Raw genomic sequence first — 7,861 nt, 5'->3', positions numbered from 1 at the left:
AGTGGTGTGTGAGGTGTGGTGAGGGGGGTGAGTGATGAGTGGTGGTGAGGGGTGGTGAGTGGGTGGTGAGTGGTAGTGAGTGGTGGTGAGGGGGGAGGGGGGGCAGTGAGTGGTGGTGAGTGGTGGTGAGTGGTGGTGAGTGGTGGCAGAGTGGTGGTGAGGGGGGTGAGTGGGGTGAGTGGTGGTAGAGTGGTGGTGAGCGGTGGTGTTGAGTGGTGGTAGAGTGGTGGTGAGGAGAGGTGAGAGGGGTGAGTGGTGGAGAGTGGTGGCGAGAGGTGCAGTGAGTGATAGTGAGTGGTGGTGAGGGGGTGGTGAGCGGTGGTGAGGGGGGTGAGGGGGTGACTGGTGGTGAGGAGTGGTGAGTGGTGGTGAGTGGTGGTGAGGGGGGTGAGGGGGAAATTAGTGGTGGTGAGTGGTGGGGTGGGAGCGGTGGAGAGTGGTGGTGATCTGGTGGTGAGTGGTGGTGAGGGAGGTGAGGGGGGTGAGTGGTGGGAGAGTGGTGGTGTGAGGGGTGGTGAGTGGATGAGTGGTGAGAGGGGTGGTGAGCGGTGGTGAGGGGGTGAGTGGTGGTGAGTGGTGGTGAAGGGTGGTGAGTGGTGGTGAGCAGGTGAGGGGGTGAGGGGGTGAGTGGTTAGGTGAGCGGTGGTGAGTGGTGGTGACTGGTGGTGGAGTGGCAGAGGTGAGGGGAGGTGAGGGGGTGAGTGGTGGAGAGTGGTGGTGAGGGGTGGTGAGTGATGAGTGCAGGTGAGGGTGGTGAGCGAGTGCAGTGGTGGTGGTGAGTGGTGGTGAGGGGGTGGTGGTGGTGGTGAGTGGTGGCGAGGGGGGGTGAGAGGGGGTGAGTGGTGGTGGGAGTGGTGGTGAGGCGGTGGTGAGGTGGTGGACTGGTGGTGATGGTGGTGAGGGGAGGTGAGGGGGGTGAGAGTGGTGGAAATTGGTGGTGAGGTGGTGCAGAAAGTGATGAGTGGTGGTGAAGGGTGGTGAGTGGTGGTGAGGGGGTGCAGTGGTGGAAGAGTGGTGGTGAGGGGGGTGAGTGGTGGTGACTGCAGTGGTGGGTGGTGGTGAGGGGGGTAGGGAGGGGTGGTGTGAGTGGTGGTGACTGGTGATATGTGGTGATGACTGGTGGTGACTGGTAGTGAGTAGTGGTGAGGGGAGGTGAGGGGGGTGAGTGGTGGGAGAGTGGTGGTGAGGGGTGGTGAGTGATGAGCTGGTGGTGGAGGGGGTGGTGAGCGGTGGTGAGGGGGGTGAGTGGTGGTGAGTGGTGGTGAGGGGTGTGTGAGTGGTGGTGCTGGTGGTGAGTGGTGGTGAGGGGGGTGAGGGGTGGTGAGTGGTGGTGACTGGTGATGGAGTGGTGCAGTGAGTGGGTGGTGACGCTGGTGGTGAGGTGGTGGTGATGGGGAGGTGAGGGGGGTGAGTGGTGGAGAGTGGTGGTGAGGGGGTGGTGGGAGTGATGAGTGGTGGTGAGGGGTGGGTGAGCGGTGGTGAGGGGTGAGTGAGTGGTGAGTGGTGGTGAGGGGTGGTGAGTGGTGGTGAGTGGTGGTGAGGGGGGTGAGGGGGTGGAGTGATGGTGATGGAGTGGTGGTGAGTGGTGGTGAGAGGTGGTGATGAGTGGTGGTGAGTGGTGGTGAGTGGTGGCAGTGACTGGGTGATGAGTGGTGGTGACTATGAAGAGTGGTGACTGGTGATCAGATGAGGAAGAAGAGAGGGGGTGATTGGTGGTGACTGGTAGTGATTGGTGGTGATGAGTGGTGGTGACTGGTGGTGACTGGTGAAAAGTGGTGGTGACTGGTAATGAGTGGTGGTGACTGGTGAAAAGAGGTGGTGACTGGTGATGAATGGAGGTGGCTGGTGATGAGTAATGGTGAGTGGTGATGAGTGGAGGTGGCTGGTGATGAATGTTGGTGAGTGATGAGTGGTAGTGAGTCGTGATGAGGAAGATGAGGATGGTGGTATTGATAGTGGTAAGGATGAGGGTGGTGATGGTGATGAATGGTGGTGATGATAGTCATATGGGATATGATGGTGGTGATAATGATGATGAAGATGGTGATGATGATAATGATTTGATGATAGTGAGGGTGATGAGGATAATAGCGATAATTTGAATAATGATGATAATAATGACGATAATGATGATAGTAATTGAGATGATAAAGAATCTGATGACAATTTTTAATTATGCTAATGATGATTATGATGACAAGGAAAGGGTGATGATAATGCAAGGATTTATTATAACTGCTATATCTGATCATAGATTTATAAACATGTTAATGTATCATGATAAAGATAATGATAATAATGGTGATGGTTTTTATGATGATCGTTGCAAAGATAATGATAGTGATGATTAAGAAAATGGTGATGATGATATTATTAATGATAGTTTTAGCAATGATGATAATGATACTGATAGTAATGATGATAATGCTGATAATAATAATAACAATAACGATAATAGTAATAATGATAATAATAATAATAATAATAATGGTAATGATAATAATAATGATAATGATAATAATGATAATGATAATAATAATAATAATAATAATGATAATAATAATGATAATAATAATAATAATAATAATAATAATAATAATAATAATAATAATAATAATAATAATAATAATAATAATAATAATAATAATAATAATAATAATAATAATAATAATAATAATAATAATAATAATAATAATAATAATAATAGGAAGAATGCTAATAATGATGATAAAAATAATAATCTATTAAGCTATAAAAAAAAATACAACTATTGAAGTGCATTTTTTTTTTTTTTATATCAATTATTATAAAACAATAATTGATATGCCGTTAGTCTGATTTTTGTGTGATGCATTTCAGTGTAAATATTGGTGTTCATTAATTCATTCAGTTCAGGAGAGTATGATTTCATTAGTGAACGATAATGAACATATACAGACTCACACGCACACAAACACCAACGCACGCACTCATGTACACCTATGCCATGCGTGGTTATTCATACACACGCGCACATACGCATACATATTTTCATACACATACGCATTCATATTCACGTACATACTTACATACACACGTATACAGATAGAAACGAACACACACACACACACACACACACACACACACACACACACACACACACACACACACACACACACACACACACACACACACACACACACACACACACACACACACACACACACACACACACACACACACACACAAAACAAAAACACCACAGTTAAATAGACAAAATAAATAACTAAATAAACTAACCAAAAACTAGATAAGTTGATAAATAAATAAATAAAAAACTTGATAAATAGATAGACAGATAAATGAATAGATAAAATTGATATAAAGGGCGGGATATGGAAGGATCCTCGTGGGCGTGCGGGCGTGTGGGCGGGCGGAGGCAAGATGGCGGCGATGCTAAATCTGTCCCAGTCCATTTGGCGATGAATTTGAGGAGGAGAAGGAAGAGGAGGAGGAGGAGGAGGGGGAAGAGGAGGAGGAGGAGGAGAAGAAGAAGATTTGGAGGAGTGCAGGAGGAGGAGGAGGAAGGATGAGGGGGAGAAGAGGAGGGGGAAGAAGAGGGAGGAGGAAAGGAGAGGAGGGAAAGGTGGAGGAAAGAAAAGGAAAGAAGGCAAATGTGGAGGAAGAGGATGATGAAGAAGAGGAGGAGGAAAAAGAGGAAGATGAGAAATATCAGGAAGAGGAGGAGGGATTCGCAAAGCCGGGAGAAAGAGGAGGAGGAGGAGCAGGAGGAAAAGAGGAGAAGGAAGAAGAAGAAGATGAAGAAGAGGAGAAGGGAAAAGAGGAAGAGGAGGAAATAGCAGGAGGAGGGAGGAGGAGGAGAAGGCAAAACCGGAGAAATAGGAGGAAGAGGAGGAGTGAGGAGGAGGAGGAGGAGGAGGAGTTCCGAGGAGTGACCATATGTGAGATGAGAGCAGTTGTGCATGGGGGAGGGGGTGAGGGAGAGGGGAGAGGTGGGGGGAGTGATTTGAGTGCTTCGGGGATGTGGTGAGCGAGTAGCGTGGTGACTAAGAGAGGTATAGTGATTTTAGGGTATAGATTGGTTTTCTTTTTCTTTTTCTTTTCTTTTTTTCCTGTTCTTCCTTTTCTTGTTTTTTCTTCTTTATTTTTCTTATCTTTTCTGTTTCGTTTTCCTTCTCCTTCCTTCTATTCTTTCTTCTTCTTCTTCCTTCTTCCCTTCTTTCCATTCCTTTTACATCTTTGTTCTTCTCCTTTCTCTTTCTTCTTTTTTTCTTCTTCCTTATACTTCTTCCTTCTTCTCCTTTATTTTTCTATTAAACTTTTTCAGTCGTCATCCAGGCAATTATTTTTATTATTATTATTATTATTATTATCATGATTCTCCTTCTTCTTCTTCGCCTCCGCCTTCATCTCCTTCGTCTTCATCTTCATCTTTTTCCTCTTCTTCTCCTCCTCCTTCTTCTCCTTCTTCATCTGCATCTTCATTTTCTTTTTCTTCTTCTTCGTCTTCGTCTTCATCTTCATTTTCTTCTTCTTCTCCTTCTCCTTCTTCTTTTCTTCTTCTTCTTCATCTGCATCTTCATTTTCTTCTTCTTCTTCGTCTTCGTCTTCATCATAATTTTCTTCTTCTTCTCCTTCTCCTTCTTCTTCCTTTTCCTCTTCATCTTCATCATCTTCTTCCTCTTCTTCTTCTTCTTCGTCTTCTTCTTCTTCTTCTTCTTCTTCTTCTTCTTCTTCTTCTTCTTCTTCTTCTTCTTCTTCTTCTTCTCGGTCTTCATCTTCATCTTCTTTTTCTTCTCCTCCTCCTTCTTCTTCTTCTTCTTCTTCTTCTTCTTCGTCTTCATCTTCATCTTCTTTTTCCTCTTCTTATCCTTCTTCGTAGACGAGACAGAAATTTCTCAAGTCAGAGATCAAGAGAGCGATGGTTAATTATTCCTATCTTCATCAATTATTTAATCATTCCTTCGTTCACTCACCCATGAATTCGTTAACGACTTGTTCATAATTTTCGAAGATCATGTGGACTTTTTTTGCTTTTGAGGAGGTGGCACTGTGCCTCAGATGCCGTGGCTCCGCTGCCTTAGTCCTCTACCTCCTTCTTGCTCCTTCTTCTCTTCTCTCTCTTCTTCCTACTCTTTGTCTTCTGCCTTTTTTCCTCTCCTTAATAGTTCATTTCTCTTTCCTTTTTTTTCACTTCCTGTTAATTTTCTTTTTTTTTTCTTTCTCCTCGTCTTCCTCTTTCTCCTCCCATTCCTTCACTTCCCTTTCTTCTGCCATTCCCTTACCTTCGTCTTCTCCTTCTCCCCTTCTCCTCCCTCCAGCATCAACATCTCCTCCCCTTCTTCCACCCCTTCCTCCACCACCATCTCCCCTTCCTCCCCTTCTTCCTCCACCACTTCCTCCCCCTCAACTCTTTCTCCCCTTCGTCCACCTCTCCCTCCACCTCCCCTTCTTTCCTCCACCACCACCACCCTTCTTCCACCACCTCCACCTCCTCCCCTTCCTTCCACCTCCCCTTACTTCTCCACCTCTCCCCCCTCTTCCATCCTCCCCTTCCTCCCTCCCCTCCCCCTTCCTTCCACCTCCCCCACCCCTCGCTTTCCTCACGCCCAGGAATCTAATATCTTAGGTTTTATTCAAGCGCGCGGGATGCTGTGCGGCCGCGGGATGGGGAAGACGCGGCATCTGAAAGGGGCCAATCCTCGGAGGGCAATTTTGTAATTTGAGAAGTATTGAAGTCACTCCCGGGATGTGGTTTTCCCTTGCCCTTGCTCTCTCTCTTTTTTTTTTTTTTTTTTGTCTCTCTTTTTCTGTTTTTCTTTCTTTTTCTTTCTTTTTCTTTCTTTCTTTCTCTGTCTCTGTCTCTCTGTCTCTGTCTGTCTCTGTCTGTCTGTCTGTCTGTCTGTCTGTCTGTCTGTCTGTCTGTCTGTCTGTCTGTCTCTCTCTCTCTCTCTCTCTCTCTCTCTCTCTCTCTCTCTCTCTCTCTCTCTCTCTCTCTCTCCCTCTCTCGCTTTCTCTCTCTCTCTCTCTATTCCTCCGTCTGTTCTTCCTCTATCCCTCCCTCTCCCTCCATTTATCCCTTCCCTTTTATCCCGCTCTCCCCTATTTACCTCTCTCCTTCCCACTCCCACCCCCCTCTTTCCTCCTCTCCCCCTTTTCTTGTCTCCTTTCATTTCTTTTTCCTTCACTTCCCCATCCTGTTACTTCTGCTTCCAACGTTCTTTGTATTTTTCCTACTCCTGTTCATTCATATTCATTATCTATTTTCTTCTTTTCGCTCTTCCTCTCATCTTCCGTCTTCTTCTTCTTCCTCCTCCATCTTTCTTCTCCTCCTCCATCCTCTCTCCCCCCCTTCCCCCATCCCCCTCCTCCTCTCTTCTCTTTCCTTCTCCACCACCACCACCACTTACTCCTCCTCCTCCTCCTCCTCCTCATCATCTTCTTCTTTTTCTTCCTTCTCCTCCTCCTCCTCCTCCATCTCCTACTCCTCCTCTCTCTCCCCTCACCTCTTCCCCCTCCGAGTCCTATTCATTCTCCTCTTCCCCCTCCCTCTCCTACTGCTTCTCCTCTTCTCTCGTCCTCTACTCCTTCCCACTTTCCTCCTCTCCCCTCCCCTCTCCTCCCTCCCTCCGTCCTTCCCCTCCCTCCCTCCCTCTCTCCCCTCTCCTCCCTCTCTCCCACCCTCCCTCCCTCCCTCCCTCCTCCTTCCCCCGGTTCCCACAACCGAATGGGATCAGATTCCTCCCGTGGGATCCAATCGTTTAAGGTTTGTTTACATTTTGTTTTCCTTATTGCCGAGGAGGCGAGCGTGGCGCCGACCCCCGCCTGTTTATTATAGCTGGGGACGGGGGTGGGAAGGGTGGAGGGGAGGGGGTCTTACAGCTGGGGCGAGAGGGCGGGAGGGCGGGAGAGGGGGAGGGGGGGTCTTACAGCTGGAGCGAGAGGGCGGGGGAGGGGGGTGGGGGGGGGTCCTGACAGCTGGTGCGGGGAGGGGGCGGGAGGGGGGAGGGGGATCTTGCAGCTGGGGCGGGAGGAGGGGGTGGGAGTCTTTACATAGCTGTGGCGGGAGAGGGGGTGGGGGTCTTACAGCTGGGGCGAGAGGGCGGGAGGGAAGGGGGCGGGGTCTTACAGCTGGGTCGAGGTCCCTAACAGTCACTGCTTGCATTTCTTCCCCGTTATTTGTGTCTGGAGGAAAAAAAGGAGGGGTGGGGGGGGGGTCCTACTTTATTTTACTTCGTTTTGTTTTCTACTTTATTTTACTTCGTTTTTGGTTTCTTTCTTCTCTCTTTTCTTTCTATTTTTTTTCTTTCTTCTTTTTTCTTTTTTCTTTCTTTCTTTTTTTTTTTTTCTATTTTGGTATTTATTATCATTCTGTATTTTTCCTGTTCCGGTGTGTCTCCCTTTTCTTTCATGTTTTTTTTTTCTCGTTCTGATATCTCTCATATTCTCTTCTTATCATCCCTTATCTCCTCCTCATCTATTTCTTCTACTCCTCTTTCTCTCTCTCTGCCTTCTCCTTCTTTTTCTTCTCCTTCTTCTCTCTCCTCCTCCCTTCCCTTACCCTCCTCCCCTCCATGCCCCCCCCCAAGAGCCAAGACGAAATGGAGACGAAACTGCATAAGGTTTTGGAAACGTGATATTCCCTTTTCTCTGCTTCTCTCTCTCTCTCTCTCTCTCTCTCTCTCCCTCTCTCTCTCTCTCTCTCTCTCTCTCTCTCTCTCTCTCTCTCTCTCTCTTGCTTTTTTTCTCTCTCCCTCTTTCTCTTTCTCTCGCTTCCTCTCTCTCTCTCCCTTTCTCGCTTTCTCTCTCCTTTCTCTCTCTCTCTCTCTCTCTCTCTCTCTCTCTCTCTCTCTCTCTCTCT

Source organism: Penaeus vannamei, chromosome 34, assembly GCF_042767895.1.
Source record: "Penaeus vannamei isolate JL-2024 chromosome 34, ASM4276789v1, whole genome shotgun sequence".
NCBI classification, from domain to species: Eukaryota; Metazoa; Arthropoda; class Malacostraca; order Decapoda; family Penaeidae; genus Penaeus; species Penaeus vannamei.
Note: the sequence above shows the minus strand (reverse complement) of the source record.